This window comes from Falco naumanni, chromosome 13, assembly GCF_017639655.2.
Source record: "Falco naumanni isolate bFalNau1 chromosome 13, bFalNau1.pat, whole genome shotgun sequence".
Classification (NCBI taxonomy): Eukaryota; Metazoa; Chordata; class Aves; order Falconiformes; family Falconidae; genus Falco; species Falco naumanni.
This window is the reverse complement of record NC_054066.1, coordinates 14093873-14111294: the sequence shown is the minus strand read 5'-3', so window position 1 is coordinate 14111294 and position 17422 is coordinate 14093873. Positions and strand designations below refer to the sequence as shown.

The 17422-nt window shown below is 37.2% G+C and overlaps 1 long non-coding RNA gene across 2 annotated transcripts; it reads left to right on the top strand.

Moving 5' to 3' along the window:
- Nucleotides 1-8561: 8561 nt before the first annotated feature.
- Nucleotides 8562-16842, top strand: LOC121096522. Of its 2 annotated transcripts, XR_005830555.1 has the most exons (5): nt 8562-8681; nt 11642-11719; nt 14985-15178; nt 15279-15344; nt 16151-16842. It is a non-coding gene; the product is annotated as an uncharacterized LOC121096522 (long non-coding RNA). The 2 variants fall into 2 exon arrangements; XR_005830557.1 differs by lacking the exon at nt 11642-11719.
- The last annotated feature ends 580 nt before the right edge of the window (nt 16843-17422 follow it).

The window sequence follows — 17422 nt, the reverse complement described above, 5'->3', positions numbered from 1 at the left end:
TTGTATGTAATGTATTCTACTTATGTCAGTCAGTAAGTGATAGCATGTCCTATCTAATTAAATCCAGATTTCATGCGCATCTCTTCATTTACTTACTGTGCAAATAATAGAAGCTAACATTAAAGTATTAAATCAGATAAAATTGCATTTCCTATTAATACACTGTGTAGAAATGTATAATTTAAAATATATCTTATGAAATATAATCTCTTTTACACATTGCATACTGCTCTGATATTGATCAAGATATTCCCAGCAGTGTATGATGAGAGGAGAAAATGAGCACAGTCCCCGTGCTCTAGGGATGTCAGCTTCTTGCTGATCTCTCACACCGCTTCTTTGAATAAAACTGGTTCTTGTTTGATTTGTTTTCTTCTTATTGTTGTTTAAAGAAAGTTAGTTTCAAAAAGGAGTATCAGAATTTGGTTATCTTCTCTCCAGTCAGATGTTTTGCAGAGCAACAGGCGAGCAGCCCACTGCCTCTTCAGCTGTCTGTTTTGTGATCCCACTGGAAATGAAACACCACATCTGGTATATAGTTTCCTAAGAAAAAAATTGCTTGCTTTTCCCACTTTCTGACAAAGGTTCAGGGGAGCCACCCTGTCTTGCTGACAAAGGCACAGACAGCGACTGGACCCTGGGTTTGAAAGCTGTCCTTGGCCAGAGGAGGGCACTTTGATGTGCTGCAGAACAGACAGGCGGCAGGTACTGCCTTCGGGAAGGAGCGCCTGGACACCTTAGACTGAGAGGTCAGCAGTGTTGCAGAAGGCAGCTGCACTTTAGCTTCGCTTCCAGTTTGGAAATTCAGCCTGCTTAGAGACAGAAAAGGCTTTAAATGACTTTCCTGAACACTGCGTCCTTCAGGTTAGTGTGTTTAAGCAGGCTAGGCCCAACCCTCTTTATTGTTTTTGTTCTCATGTCATCCTCACTGATGTAAATCCTCTGAGGTCAATGAAAATTGTGCTGGGCACAAATACAGTAAGAATCAGGTCCTGTATACTCATGTGCAGGATTTTCCTCTTCTCCAGAATCTGCCACACCAGTGATACCTATTTATGACTAAGGAGGTAGTTTTTAGATCATAATTTTTATTTGTAACAGAATCAATCAAATATACCCACGCTGTGTTAAATACATATACATTTGTAATTAAAGCTCTCTAAAATTATTCTCTTTTGTTCCTTCTGGAAAGATGTCTAATAATAAATCCTGTAAAACTTCCATATAGGTAGACTTGAGGTAGTCACTCAATACCATTAAAATTAAGAAAGGCCTTCAAATTTAGGGGACATTGTAGAATTAGAGCCTTATATATATTTTAATATCCAACATCAATGCTTCAAACAAGTTTATTCAAACTCATACACTAGCAATACGGAAGGTGGCAGGTGTCCTCCTACATTGGTGTCTGCTGTGTGAGGACCAAACCCAAAAACTAGCCATGTAAAATTCTGGAAAGTTAAATAAAAAATGAACTCATAAAATGATGACATGAACATTGCTTATATGCCTGGAACAATAATGGTTACAGTTGTTCAGATATTTTAGCCTTTTCATGAAACAGGCAGTAGAAAATGTTCAGAGTAAAACTATCTGAGAAAAAGGATACGTTAACTCTTTTTACTCAGTGTTATATTTTCCCTTTGAGAGGAAAAATTATCTGCCAAATGTGGGATGATTCCTTTGTTTAAATCCCGACTGGCAGGAAAAAATAAAAAATCTGCTCTCCGTTAAAATTACCTAATTTTGTAGCTGTCTCAATGATACATCTGCTTTTATCAAGTGATGTCCTTTCTTCTTGCTGGTGGAATACTCACTGAGCTCCATAAACAGTCAGTTTGCATTATGTAGATTATTCACAAGAAAAATGAAAAAATGGGCTTTTGACAATGATGGAAACCATGAAGCATGAAGAAATCAGAGAAGATCAAAGATGCTCATTAGTTTAGATGGTAAGAAATAGAGCCATTAACAATAATACAGTATCTTTCTTGTTACTGTTTCATACTGTATGCAATCCCCTAATTGTTGCAGAAAAAGCCTCATTTACTTTTCAATAATCAAATATTTAAAAGAAATCCTAATGCTTTATATCACATGTAGTAGAGGGACCTCCTCATTTATTGTATTACTTTGATGTATTTTTTTATTACTTGAAAGGCCAATTCAAATTGCAGAGGTTTTATGAATATTTTATGGGCTTGGTGTTCTGAGCGATCAGAAATATCATGCTCTGATGTGCTCTGGGCTTAGAGCTCTGTTGTGCTCGAACTAAACCCAGCAGAGGAATAGACTGAGGAAGCAAAAACTCAGCTGAATTATCTTTCACATTCCTATATTTCTAATTAGAACATTCCTAAACCAGCTACAGGTGCCTCCCATATGCATATAGCTGACCATAGCAAATTGCAAAGTCATTTTTTTCCATGTTTTTTCTCTGGTAAAACATACCTTTATTCAGGGAGAACCTAATTTGGACAACTTGCTGTTATAACCTTTGACTTAGTTCAACATAAAACTAGTCTTGATCTTATTTATTTTCTTGCATTAGATTATAAATGTCTGTGAATCTCCTAGTACGTGGTTTAACAGTTTTAGTATTACTCTTTCCCTTCTGCATTTGAGTTTGAAGGATTACAATAATATAACTGGTTTAATTAAATTTTTACAACTTCTTTATGTCTGCCTATGATTACAAGACCGGTGCTGTATAGATACTGAATTATTTTTATTCAGTAGCATATCAATAGTTATTACGTTTTATTCACTATGGGCTTTCTCCCCGATACATCCTGCTAAAGAAAAAGGGAGCAGTGTATTTAGGATATTGTGAGAAAATATTCTGGGCAAAGCAGTGGTTACAACAGCGAAGGACAGATTAAAAGTCCATTAATATATATCCTCAATATCCACAGCAAGCAAAAATGCATACTATAAAAAAAAAAAAAGCCAGAGTAACGCTAAAACCCACAACACAAATATACATTGTTTGCTCATAATATAATGGATACAGTCTATTCCTTTCTGTTTTCTACCCATGATACAAAACTTATCAAGCCATTTGTTTGCTTATACACTGTCTGTGTCGTCCACATTGCTCAGAAGACTTGATGTGAAACTTCAGATATTAGGTCTCAACTACATTGTAACATGGTCAAAATCCTAGTCTGTGGTCCTGTTACACAGCCAACGCTCCGCCTTCTCATAGCAATTTGTATGTGCTATCTAACCAGTAAATCAGTATGAATGGGTTAATGACATTTTGCACTGACTTGAACCACAAACTTACCGACATTACTGGATTTGCACAGGAATGAATTCCCATCATCTGAGCACCAGTGAACTCCAGAAGCAGAGACATTGGTATCTGGGCTTTAAGAACTCATCATGTTTTCTTCATGATAAGCAGATTGGAGGTTAATGCTACTCCGAAGTTATAGGAAACATCCATATTAAAGAGACATGGGAGGGTTTGTGCAGTTCCTCTCCTTCATATTCTGCTGTTGTAGAGTCTACAAGAAGCTGCCAGTGTGGTTAACCGTTAAAACCAGTAAAATATCAACACTGGTAAATGCAACAACATGGATGCCCTGTGAGAGAAAGGGAGGGAGGGAGGGTGGAGGAACAGAAGACAATTTTAATCACCTGTGCCTACTCCCAAGGTAGAGGCATACCCAATGCCATTCAGCAGCACGAAGATGATATAATTTAACAATAATCTTTAAAATAATGCTAAGAAATATAGATTAAATACTGCTTGTCTGTGCTCCAGAGATTGATAAGCAAATTAGTTCCTGCATCACTTGGTAGGAAGCCTTAGCTTACTCCAGAGAAGAGGATATAAAGTCATAGTATTGCACTGTGAAATAGATTTGGTTTTTCAGTTAGATGCTAAATTTGCTTTAATAAATATTAATACTTGGGAAAATTCTATACTGCTTTAAAAAACACAATGTCAAATTCCTTTCTAGTCTTTTAGCTTACCCTAGACTGACAAAGAAAAGAATCTCAGAAGCACTTAAAGGCTAGGGGATTTACTCCTGTTTATATTTTTCCTGAAAAAAAATATTAAAACTATGCTCAAGTCATCATTTTTGATGAAAGTATATCTGTGTGTTAAATGCTCATCTTAAGCCTGATGCTGTGAAAAAAAGCACATCTCTAGACTATTGTGCCTAATTATGTATTTTCAAGACATCATTATTAAAGTGAGCAGCTTTTAGTGCTGGTTAACTGTCACACTGCTGATTTACAAGTGTATGCAACTCTTCTACATTTTTCTCATACTGTCTTCTGATACTTCTTTCTCATTGTGCCTCAGTACATGGGACAGGACCCTATTTTTGATAGGCTTTATTGTCTCCCATCCTTGCAACTCCATCAGCTAATGTAAAAAATGGTGAAGGACCTATGTATCATGCCCTGAAACATACGTGTAAAATACCTCACTTTTTTCTGTGAGAGTTTTCAATCATTCAACATGCATATAAAGGCTACGAGGAAAGGTGAGATTCTAATATGCAAGCCAGCTATGAAACAGCAAACATACTGATATTTTCTCCACCTATTGGCTCAAATACTGAGGGGACAGGAGAGGGAAGGGAAATCTGCTGCATAATACAGATTCTCCCAACTCACCCTGAGGGCAGAGACATTTTTCTGGTTCTGTGATCCAGATCAGTCACGGGCGAGATCAGACCCAGGCAGATGAATCAGACCGAGGCAGAACAAGCCCAGCAATAAAAAACTTCAAAGAAATCTAGCAGTCGGTACGTCCAAGGCTCTTCAGTATGCTCAGGGCATCGTTACTCTGTAAGTTTTAAAAAGGAAAGCTCAAGAAGCAAAGCCATTTGTCTGCCTTTTCACTGAATCCTGCATTATGCTTTCTTTTATACAAAGCAGGCTGAATCTAGTGACTGTAACAATCTTACAACCTGCAGGCCATTTTCTGCCTGCAAGCTGTGATGAACTGAAAACAAGGCAGCCCAAAGCAGGATGGAAAAGCTGCTAATTGCAGCCCTCTCCAACGTGCCCCCTCTTTTTGGACAGCAGTGCTTCCACACTCATGACAGGGGATGAGAAAATACTTGAAATAAAGTTATCCCTTTAGATAACAGTAAAATCATCACTGAAACTTTTCATAAAAGTGTTTCACCTCGCTGATTTCAGGGCACTCAAAATTTACTTAGAGCATATCTGAATTTACATAAAAGGCTCAAACTGTGTCAACTTTTAAATGATTTCTTGTTCTTCAAGATGCTGGCAACCTGATACCAGAAATTCAACGTCCCTTTATCTGCCTTAAGAAAAGCTTACAGACCTAGCAGTCATTTTCCCATTCTATCACAGTTCTACAAAGGACATGAGAAAGGTCAGATGAAAAGCTCTGGTTTCTCTGACTTTGACCGTACAGCTCTCCAAAAAGCATATTGAATATCATCGCACCCAAACAGAGAAACATCATACCATCATCTTTTTTGTCTATGATGGATGGCATTATATTGCAATAGCAGAGTAATACAATGGAAATCTTGTCTTTTTCTGGATTTCATGGAAACCAAATACCCCAAATTGAAGCCCAGTTTATAAAGAAAAACAAAGAAAGTTGAACTTTAAATGCTACTATTCTATAAGCCTGTGAGCTTAATTAGATTCCTTCAGGGATTTCCTTTTTACCAAAGCACATGCAAGTTCAAAATTCAAATAACTGTGTATTTTTCTCAGAGTGTTTTGTGTGCTTTGGTGAATCTCAGGCTACTAATTATCCAGATCAGGAATCAGACCAGAGAGGCAAAGTTGGAGCCTGTGTGGGCCTGGATTTATTGCCTCTGGAAACAAAAGCGCAGGGAGCAGAAGGAAAGATCTTAATAGTTTGCACCAGAGTCTCACCTGTGCAGATAAGGTCTTGTAAATACGTATCCTTCCAGCTAACACAGTACAGAAATCTTGCTCTAATGCAGAATATTCTGAAGCTATGTTTAAATTTGGCAACTAGTCAGAATAAAAAAAATATATAAATGTTGTCTAGCTATAATTATACCTCTGCAGATATCTTTTAAAGAAAAATGTAAGGGCTGAGCCATGCTTATTTTATAACTATACTGCAAAAGCCTTAGACATCTCTATACTATGTTGAAAGCCCAATGTGAAGGTATGGCAAGGTTTAGGTGTGCCACGTAGACATGTTTCATCCTGAACAATTCTAATCCTTTACAGAAGAAATTGTGAGTTGAATTAATTGGTGTATTCTATGTGTATTTGGTGTATTGTGACTTGCAAATGGGTGGAAGCACAATAATGCAGTTTATTAATGGCATAGCAGCAAGCAGTTAGGAAGTAGTTACCTGTACTGAGATGAGGTATGCCTGAGAGAGGAGGAACTTTCCTGTGAGTCTGCAAGATAAGATGGAGACAAGCTGTGGGTTAGAGGAAGTCTAATACCACAGTAAGTGACGCTATTTAAAAAAACAAACAAAACATTTCAAAGTCATAAACCATGAGAAAAAGAAATAACTCTTTCTGAGCAGTTTAGAAGAGAAAGTTAATCCAACCCCTTAAAGCAAGGCAGTGAAAAATGGTTTACAGTTTTAATACTCAAGACTGGCAATGACAGTAAAAATTAAAACCAAACTAGACACTATGGCTGTTATCATTCTCCCTGCTTACAGTCATAAAAGGTATCTGTGCCTACTGTGTGTTTACCAACACCCAGTTTTCTGAAGGATGTAAAGGTTGCTAACTGAAATGCCAATGTTACATCATAACAGCATTGTTAAGAAAAATATATTCATCAGGTTCAGACCTCAGGAAACAAGCACTCTGTAGAGCTGGCTGCAGCCCATTCATGGTGCTATCCCTGTGAAATTTCACAGTGAGGTGGAAAGGGGCAGGTTGTGAAATTTGCAGTTTTCCTGAAGACATGTTAAAGGACATATTGACAAAGAGCTCTCGACAGACTTTGGGGACTCAGATCTTTATTCCCTCCACCAAGCAAAATGAATGCAAAGTACTCAGAAATTGAGCTCTACATAGCAGGTTCAGTAATGAACAGAAAAACGACTATTTTGTTTGGTCGTCTTAAAGTAAAAACAAACCCCAAAATCTCGACATATGTACTCAAAGGTTGAAATATTTGTGTCTGGGTATAAAACACTGGGACCTATACAGAGTAATTGCTTAATCCTATGTGGTACTAATTTATTTTTTTCCCTGTGAACAGTAACGCATGTCAGGTGTGCATTATCATAATGCTAGAAGCAAAAAGGTTTACTGTTGCTTTCTTTTTAGGTAATAAATGAATTGGTGCCACTCACATTTCACAGATAAGAATGTTAGCTGTAGAGAGCTGAAGTATCTTGCCTAAGGTCACAGAGGGATTACTTAGTCTGAGCTTCTGATCACTTATACTCATAAAAGAATTTGCATCTCAGGTAGCAACTATTTATCATTATTATGTCATGAAGCAAAGAATAAAAACTCAGCAACACTGTCATCATTTAACAAAGACATCTTGGAGGGGTGAGTCATCACAAACTGGAGGTTTGCGACAGCGGGGTGTTTTAGCAAGAACAAGGCCAGAGGCTGAATATTAGAGAAAGCATATAATAAATGGAATATTACTGAAAACTTACCTAGTTTCAAAAAGAAGTGGATATGGCATGAATTACATCACAGGTTTCAGATTCTTACAGCTGCCTTGGTATCAGGCTTAGGAAAAACAGCTCGAATTTATGGTTTCATGTTGAAACCATGTGAAACTTCCCCTTCCGTATTTTGATGTGAAAACCAGCCTTATGTATTTCAATTTTAGGCTTTTAAATTCCCAGACTCAAATGAAAACTCAGGACAGCTAAAACTGCAACACTTAAGACCAAAAAATATAATTTTGCAGGAGATCTTGTGCATCAAAAGATGGCTGAACTCAGCAAAACTACTGAACATAGCAAACTTGAGTATTTAGTCTTAGTTTTCCACTTCTGTGGAAATCATAATTTGTACTTTTACAGTAAGTATACCTTCTCACCCAAACTGAGTTGTAGAACTGACTTAGTACCATTACTTATTGCTACTTTATTTGTTTGGGGTTTTTTTTGTCATTAGCAAAAGTGGTGGGTTGACCTTGGCTGGATGCCAGGTGCCCACCAAGCTGCTCTACCACTCACTCCCCTCCTCAGCAGAAGTGGAGAAATGGGGGTGGGAGAGAACGTAAGATGAAAAAACCTTGTGGGTCAAGACATGCACAGAAGCCAAGGAAGACAAAATATGCTATTCTCTACTCCCCATCAGCAGGCAATGTTCGGCCACTTCCCAGGAAGAAGGACTTCAGTACACATAGCAGTGTCTCCGGAAGACAAACATCATAAATAACAAATGTCCCCCACCCCCTTCCTCCTCCTTTCTCTTAGCTTTTATATCTGAGCAGAGATCATATGCTATGGAACATCCTCTTGGTCAATTTGGGCCAGCTGCCCTGGCTGTGTCCCCTCCCAAGACCTTGCCCACCCCCAGCCTACTGGTGAGCAGCCCTGATGCTGTGTGAGCGCTGCTCAGCAGCAGCCAGACCCTGGTGTGTCATCACCACCGTCCCAGCTACCGATACAAGCACAGCGCTACGGGGGCTGCTGTGGGGCTCAGCCAGACCCAATGCAGCAGCTTCTACTAGCAATGATTTTATACCACAGGTACATGTTATACTTGTTATTCAAGAGATGGAATTACTCTGAATAAAGTGTATTTCTGTGGAAGACTTGTTATAAATGAAGCTAATAACGCATATTTCTTATTGAAGATAATTTGTAATCAAACAGTTGATCATTCTTAACCTACTTACATTGAGATGTATTAACTTTGTATAAACTTGTTTGAAATGTATTGTTTTCCGTGTCATGAATTTCAAGTATTTTGAAATTTTAGATGGTTTGGTCATTCAGACATGAGTGTTTGCTTTGAACTTCATTATTTTAATTAATGGGCAAGTTTGCAATTTGGTGGTCAGATGCACAGAAATAACTGACATTTTTATTCTCTCATAAAATTTTAATATGAACAGTAATAAACAGCTCAGCTAGAAAACCTATTGTTATTTTAAAACTGATTTATGTCCTTTTTATTACTATGTTTTTAGTGGCCTCTAATTTTTAGAGTTTACGGTATTTTTCAGTACTAGATGTTAATTCCTCTAATAAGAAAAAATAGCACATGCAATAGTATATATGTATACAGAAATTAATTTTAATGCAGAAATGCTTCATCTCCTAATCTTTAGGATGAAAAAAACCCCATCCAAATACAAACAGCAATGAAATACAGCTTATTTCCTAGTCTTGCAGAAATTCTTAGTATAAGAAGGAATAGGAACACCATTGACAATGACTAATCAGTGGTGCACGGAATATCTACACTTCCCAAGCACCTCCAAACTCTGAGTTTGTGTAGCCACTACTGGCTTCTTTACCAAGGCAACAGCAAGGCTGAGCGGAGTTGTTAAGCCTACCCAACACTGACTCTGAGCTCCCAGGAGAGTGGAAATGGCAATTATATACATTGGCTTTACACCCCTTCATTCTGTCCCATCTCAGATAATGGCCTGTTCATATGAAACAATCAAAGAAGATAGTATTTTTCTTCAAAAGATTCTTTGAAGGAAATAACCATAAACCAGTTTGCTTTGGAGATGTGTGAGCTATGTGAGTGTTTACAACAGGCAGATGAATTGGCAGGCTACAAGTATCTAGGTTGGCTCTCCATCTTTGCTGACAGCATGTTCTTTCAGTGCTCCTCTGACTAATCCTTTCAACTGCTGCCTCTGGAGGCTCATCCAGGGCTTCTTAGGTTGAAATGTCTATGTAACTAAGGAGGAAGAAAGGTGACTGAAGAAAGGTAATTAGAGGAGGAACACTACAAGAGAAAAATAAAACTTCAAATGCCATTTAATTAAATATTATGTTATTTTCATGACAAGAATATTTTGATGCCCGTGAAAATCATTTTATCAGGACCCAGAAGGAGACTGGTAGGCAACAGGAGCATTGCAAAGCAATGCATGAGAACCCTGCTAAAGACAGAACGAAATACTACTGCGCAGAGCTCCCATCAGCACAGACGTGAAAAGAGCCGGAATCCTTTCAAATTATATTCAGAAAAATAAGGAAAGCTGTTCAAAAGGTGTAATACTAAATTATGGTTTTTTTGGTGCAGGTAATTACACAATAGTTTTAATCTACCAAACTCCTAACTATTCATTTTGCTTTAGTCTCAGAATTCTGATTTAAGTCAAGCAAGTCTGGTCTTACAGTGTGTGTTTTTATTTTCCATCTCTTTCAGAGTGTAAATGCATGCAATGCTACTGTAACTCTAAATAGCACTGAGGGATTTCTGTTTTTATTTGTGTATTCATTTGTTTGTGTTTTTTTTTTTTTTTTTCCCTGGCTGTTTTCTTCAGGAAGAAAATAAGCTTTGTTAAACTAGTTAATTTAAAAATGGGCTGGGAAGCTGCTGAATTGACAGTAATAGTGTATTGTTACATTTGTTTATTTGAATAACAAACTATTTTGATGTCTTGGTAATGAACAAATGGTTGTAGAGTACTTTAAGTCAATGTCACAGCTGAGAGAAAAATACAGAGCTTGCTGAGTACAAGTAGACCGAAAACCTCAGTCTATTATCTTTGTGAGCTCAGACTACTAGTGATTTTTCACTGACTTTTTGACAGTACAGTTCAAAGGCAGAATGATTTTTATTCACCACATTATCCTGCAGTATGTTATTTTTGAGCAGATTTGAAGCCAAAAGTATGTAAGTGGAAATATAAAGAAAAGCAGTCACATCTGGATTATACAGATCCCAGCAAATAAAAAAATATTTCACAATATACCAGATAATAATATCGAAAAGTTTTCAGAAAAGACTTCACGTTATTCATTGTAGCATTTTTAGATACAGTCAGAGAGCTTGGCCTTGGTGAGCTGTATTTAGCTCAAGGTTGAATAGGTATTAAGAAGACTCAAGGTGGCTTTATACCAATTGTGTCTTTTATGAATTCAAGGCATTAGAAAAGGGCAATTTGGCTTCCTTACAACAAGTGTTGTGTAAAACCAGGTTCAGAGCTGCCTAAATCACATCTGTGGGATCTAAGAAACCGTACAAGCCAGAGACCAGCAGTGACACTTGGCTGCTTCCTACATATCACACTGGGATTTCTAAGAGACTCTTGTCAGGTCATTGGTTTCCAAATGTTGAGCAAAGATGACAGCAAAGAGAGAGGTGGAGGCAGTTTTTCTACCCATCAATTTCAACAAAGTCTATTCTTATTACATAAAAATGTACTTGCTTTAATTAACAGCTTGATATAGCATTATTTATGACCCGAGCAAGTATGAATTGGAAAGTAACACATTTATAATTTCTCTCTTCTGCTTCTTATTAATAAGCAAATAAATAAAAAGTAAATAAACTAACCTCAAAGATTCATAGATGGAAACTTCTGTGTTAGTGACTTGCATGGGTTCATCTGAAGAAAGCTCTACAATAATAAAAGTGAGGTAATGTCAAAAAAGTCTACCAGCTTCTTCAAAGAAATTACTTATTTCATTGCCATCTCACTTTTTCAAAACAACATAAAAAGATTTTCTCTCTAACACAGGGTACAACACAAAGTATTGTTCACGAGAATGCCACAGGAAAGATCACTGCCTTTTACAGCAGCTTACCAGGCATCCTGGTATGTGTACTGAATCAAGCAAGCTCTTTACTTTTTTTTTTTTTCTTTGTGTTTCTGGTGGTTTTATCAAGCAAATGAGGAAAAGCCTTATAAATCCTTTTTTATAATTCTCTATTTGTGCAGATGCAATGCAATGAAAATCTTATGTTCTTTAATACTTAAAAACTTATTATAATACCTTTGTTATAATGGACACCAAGATCATTATACAATAAAGGAATTTAGAGCATTCTCTTTTTGCCACTGATACACTGCCTGTGGGAGGACCAGGAGGAGATAATCTGTGTTCAGTCACTGCTTTAGCCTAAAAATAATTGAAATTGAAATTAGAAAATACTTCTTCAGCCTGTGTAACGATATGAAGGAGTAGGAAAATATATGGTTTTGCAAATCCTCATCTATTTAGCAGAGCAAGAGTCACAAGCAAACCAGTGTCTCATTTTAAAATGTATCCCTACAAAAATGGGATAGCAAAAAAGCAAATGTGAATAAGCAAAATCAAATTGAGCATAACAGAGGTGGAAGAAGCAGCTTACTGGAACCAATAAGTAGCCCATGTAGGGTAAATGCAGTATATCAATATTAACATTTTGCCTCACCTCATTCTACCAGCTTTCAATGCATTTGTATTTACTCACATTCCCTTACAACACCATATCTGAATTTCACTTTATTTTTCCATTCACTCATTTCTTGTACTCCCTTTTTGTACAGCCTCTCTGAAATGGAATACAAACACTCAATAAAGAGTTGAATGTCTACTGAATTATTTCTAACCAAATAAATTCTTTTTCAGACTCAGGTTTCTGACTAAATTATTTCCTCTCCTTCACTTACCGTAAGTTAGGAGAAAATTGGCTGCTTTAACTCCACATACAGGCCTCTGCTTAAGAAAGATCTAATTAATTTATATACTTGGTAGGACAGCATGATAGTGGCTCAGTCTCTGAAATGTCTCCTGGTTCAGTTAATATTTTCCAAGGAGTGCTATTAACACGAATGAATAGGGATTTCCAGTGTTGGTTTCAAAAGGTACATGCCAGCCACTGAGATTGTGTTGCTAGTACTCAGCAAGGCCCATGAAATTGTAACATTTGCGATTAACATTGAGATTAATCTAGGATCAAAAGAGTCCCTCTTCCTGCGAAAACAGCTTCCTACAAGAGAACCTCAAATGTCTTCATCCAAACCAGTCTAAAATGACTCCAAGCACCTTGCTGTTCCCTAGTGACCTTTTAGGTAATATAACAGGATGCAACATGAGTTTATTTTTCCCTAAGAATCAGCATAAATTTCCTTCTGCTTGCTTTCACCCTATTACTTACCATTAGACTACTTCAGCTCACCCTAAACATTTCCATGGTTACTATGGGCAACATATCTATTAGTAACAATACTCCCAGCAAAGCTTCCCATCAGTATTCACTTCTTTCCAGCATCTTCAATGTAATCACAATGGACACTGTGTGTTTCTGAACTACTTCAGTAATAAGCCAGACACCAATAAGGTAAAAATGTTGCAAACCCCAGAAAGATTTAAAAAGAAAAAAAAGAAAAAAACCAACAAAACAACCACTTGAAGAAGAACATTATATTTGTGCCTGGAAAAAAAATAAAAGAATTACTAGACCAGACATGTATCGTTCCAAGTTTTTATGGAGACAATAAAACAAGAACTCGGTAATATGTTCTGATCATCTGTTTTAGGCAGACTCGAAGTAGTTGTCTGGTAAAATTATTGCTTTTATATAACAGTTTGCTCTTTTTGTTTTGATTAATGACTATGCTAGTTTCTAAGCAGCAATAGTTCCTACATTAGAGAAAGCACATTTTTTGGAACTGGTGTTACCTGTTGGTGAGAGGATGACTGTCCTGCCAGTGCATTTTGCAGAATGTAATTAAATCTTGTCCTAAAATAGAAAGTGCCTAGCGCAGCTTTTAAATAGGTAAGAATCTTGGAGCATCCTGTTCTTATTTTTCGAATTCAATTGCATTATATGCCATGTGAATCTCCAGACAAGATAAATTGCTTTTGTTTGAAATTAATTTACTATATAAACACATATTCTTTCTAAATATCTTTGGGAGCACTCATACTTCCTCACAACTCCTTTTGGTAGCTCAGACAGTTTTTACAGCTTTTTTTTTTTTTTTTTTTTTTAGGTTCAGTGCAGTAGAAGTACACTGTGCGCACATCTTTTAGTGTTTGATCTTTTGTGACAGAGTTTGTTCACAGAACAAGGATGCATGAAAATACAGCTTCATTTCACAGGCACATAAACCAAAAAGGTCGTTTTCAGATAAAGAAATGGAATAGACTTTGACTGTTGCAGAAGCTTGAATACTGTTGCTCTTTTTTCTGTCTAAACCAAAAGCAAAAAACTGCCAGAGCTAATTTTGATCCAGAAGATGAGTTGCTTTGAAATGTGATGGACAAACACAACACGCAAACCACTGCTTCCACCTCTTCAGCAGTCTCATGTAGCAGAACAACATCTGCAACCAAGTACAAGCTGCTGATCCAACCTGTGCTTCAAGAAAATTGGATTAGGACAGAGGAACATTAAGTTTCCATATATTTTAAAATGTCTTCAAATCTTTAGCTTTTCTTTGGAAAACAGGAAGGACTAGGAAAACAGAACAGCTGATTTCCAGGTTACTGTGCTTCAAATGCAAAAACTGGGATCCAAGTCTTTAAGAAATTATTTTAAATCTATAGCAGGAAAGAAGGTGCTTTTACTTCCCATTGCCAAAACTTCAGGCTGCATGTGCAAAATTCTCTTAAAAAACTGCATGGGATAAAAAACATTGAAGTGGTAGCCAGATTTTGAGAGAGCATCTGCCAGAGATTCATGTTCGTTTGTATGAATTGGACATATGGATTTAGTTACATTATGTGAAAAAAGTTTGGCGCACAGAAGTTGTATTTCTGTAAAAAGCCAAGGAATACAAAGCAGAGGAGCCAGGAGAAAAAAAAAGTCTTTCAAACTAAGGTAGAAAGTGAAAGGAAAGAAGATCAGAGAGTTGTGGGATCTTGTGTCCTGTAATAAAGGGAAACTAAATTTCTCAGAGCCTTCATGAATAAATCTGGAGCTTAGTGCCATACTCCAAAAATAAATTAGAACAATCTGTGTACAGGAAAGGTTAACAGCCAGTCTGCTACTATAAACTGGTTTTGTTTCTAAATCATATTATTGTGGGTTTTAGTTGTTGGTTTTATTCTTTCTTGGTTTTGTCTCTTTTTTTTTTTTTTTTTTTTTTTAAGAAGCAACTTTTTACTGCATCAGGACAGAGACAACTCTATTAGCACAAAGGATGTTCCAGAAATGAGTGAAGCCCTCTAGAGCGAACAGCAGGGGCTTTTCTGGTGAACACAGGGTGGAGAGGACACAGCCTTCCCACCAGAGAGCCAGCCAACACTGCAATAGCTTCCCCTCCCAGTTCTGCATCAGCCATGTGGTAGGTGGCAAGTCTTATGTTTTAACTTCTTAAAATCTTGCTTGCTGAGTGCTCAGTTTGATTTTTTTGATTTGTGCCAACATTTTCCTCTCTTTCCCAGCTTCTGGCTGCTGTGTGGATGTCTCCTTATGCTTCTCTTTCCCCAGCTTTCCATCTCTGGAGGGAGGTGAGAGGTCTCCTCAATTATTTTTCTCTCGTGCAGGCCTCACAAAGAGAGTGATTCATTGCTGTATTCGTGGATTGTTGTTTGGAATGGTGCAGGCCAGAAAACACCTCTACTTGGAGACTCAAACTTAGGAGTTTCTGCACTCCTTATCATTCTAATTCCTGGCAAAAGACCCTGAATTGCATGTTTTCAATCCACATAAACTTTAGATGCTACTAGATGACATAATTTATATAACCAATGACTTTCTGACATGGATTTGGTCTGATCAGAACGATAAAAATCTTTTCAGATAAAACCTGACTCTTCTCATTTCAATAAACACTTATCCAATTTCTCCTTGCAGTTAGAACTTTGCTGTATTTCCTTAACAATGGAGCTGAAAAACATAAAGGACAATGTAAATGTAATGTTACCTTGTCCATGAGCTTATTGTGCAACCACTAACCACTTCAATCACAACCAAAATCCCATGTATCAAAGCCTGAACATTCCTAAGTAGATCCTTTCATCCTAGCTGCTAAATTACTCCTATGGTCCTCCAGTCACATCACCTACGTCAGTGCCACGGGAACTGCAGTTTCTCAATAATTTCCTGCTTGCCTTTTTTCCTGGAATCATTGTCAAAGAAAAAGTTAGAAATAGTAAAAATACCAGGATCGTAAAAATGGCACTGCAAGACAAATTTGAGAAAACCTGGAGGTTTTAATCTCTTGGCCCAATTGCTTCAGCCTAACTTAGGATCAAAACCAGCTTTGTGTTCAATACGAAGTCTTAAAGTTTGTCTATGTTATTTGTTCATGCAGCTGGGAGCTTGGGACTTCTAAAAAAAGACTGAGACATGGAGAAAGACAATCAAGCAAACAGGACTGGCAGTGCCCAGCAGAAGTCTGAGAAGCTGTGACACACCACAGGAAAACTACAGAGCAAGTTTGGGTGATGACTTTGACCAACTCTATCTTTGACTTTCACGCAGTCTTTGTAATTATTATGATTTTCTTTCATTTTATTGTGGTTTTTCAAAATGCATCTGCACTTTACAAATGCTCTGTTTGCTTCAGTAGAAAGAATCCAAACAAACAAGCATAAAACCAAGCCAAAAGCACAACCCCAAAGACTGAAACTACATATTAGAAGTAGGAATGGCCAAATTCTGCATGCTCATCCATCTCTCTTATTCCCACCCATGTGTCCAGAAGGGAGAAAGCAAAGCTGGCTGTGTTTCTATGGTACTTTACCTGACCCTGCCAACCCAACCAATGTCTGCATATATACCCAGGCAACGATACATCAGCCTCTACAGCTGGATGGGTCTGCCACGGGCCCATGTTCTTGGGGAGGCAATGAAAGTGCTGGGCAAGCTGGGTCTGGACACCCATGCTGCCTTTCCCAAGGAAAGGGTCTAATTCATGTTGGAGTGAAAGACAAACTACTATTAAACAGAGGCCTTAACATTTCAGCTTTCAAACAAGCATCGTAATATTTCTGTATTATATATATATATATATATATATAAAGTAAGATTTATAGGACTTTCTTCAGAAGTAAAACACAGATGGGGACTGAAAAGACAATTTTTGTCCCTGTAGTGGAACACTACTTTATGATCTGAAACCAGCGTCTACTGAAGAGGTTATCATTCACATGTACAAATGAACCATAATGCAAGATTGAAAAATTAATTAAACCATTGTTTATTCAATTACATGCTGTGTCCCTGCTTTATCTAGATAAACAAGCTGAATAAACTTCTAAAAGCTCTCAGCCTGAAGAGCCTGAATCCTATTATCAGGTGTTAAATTAAACATTTAGAGGACTACATTCCATGAAAGGATATTTCCAAGGACCTGTGGTACTTCTAAAACAGCACATTTAAAACATTCTGCTATTTTAAACAAACCTACCTTGAAATTTTTAAGAGCCTAAATATGTCTGCAAATGAATTAACTTCCCTTTAAATGTTTTTTATGTGGTAAAATATTTTGTTTAGATAAACCAAAAGGAATCATCCAATAAATAAGAGATAGTGTGTCTGACAATGTAAGATTTTCTCACCTGAAACCACAGGCAATACAAAA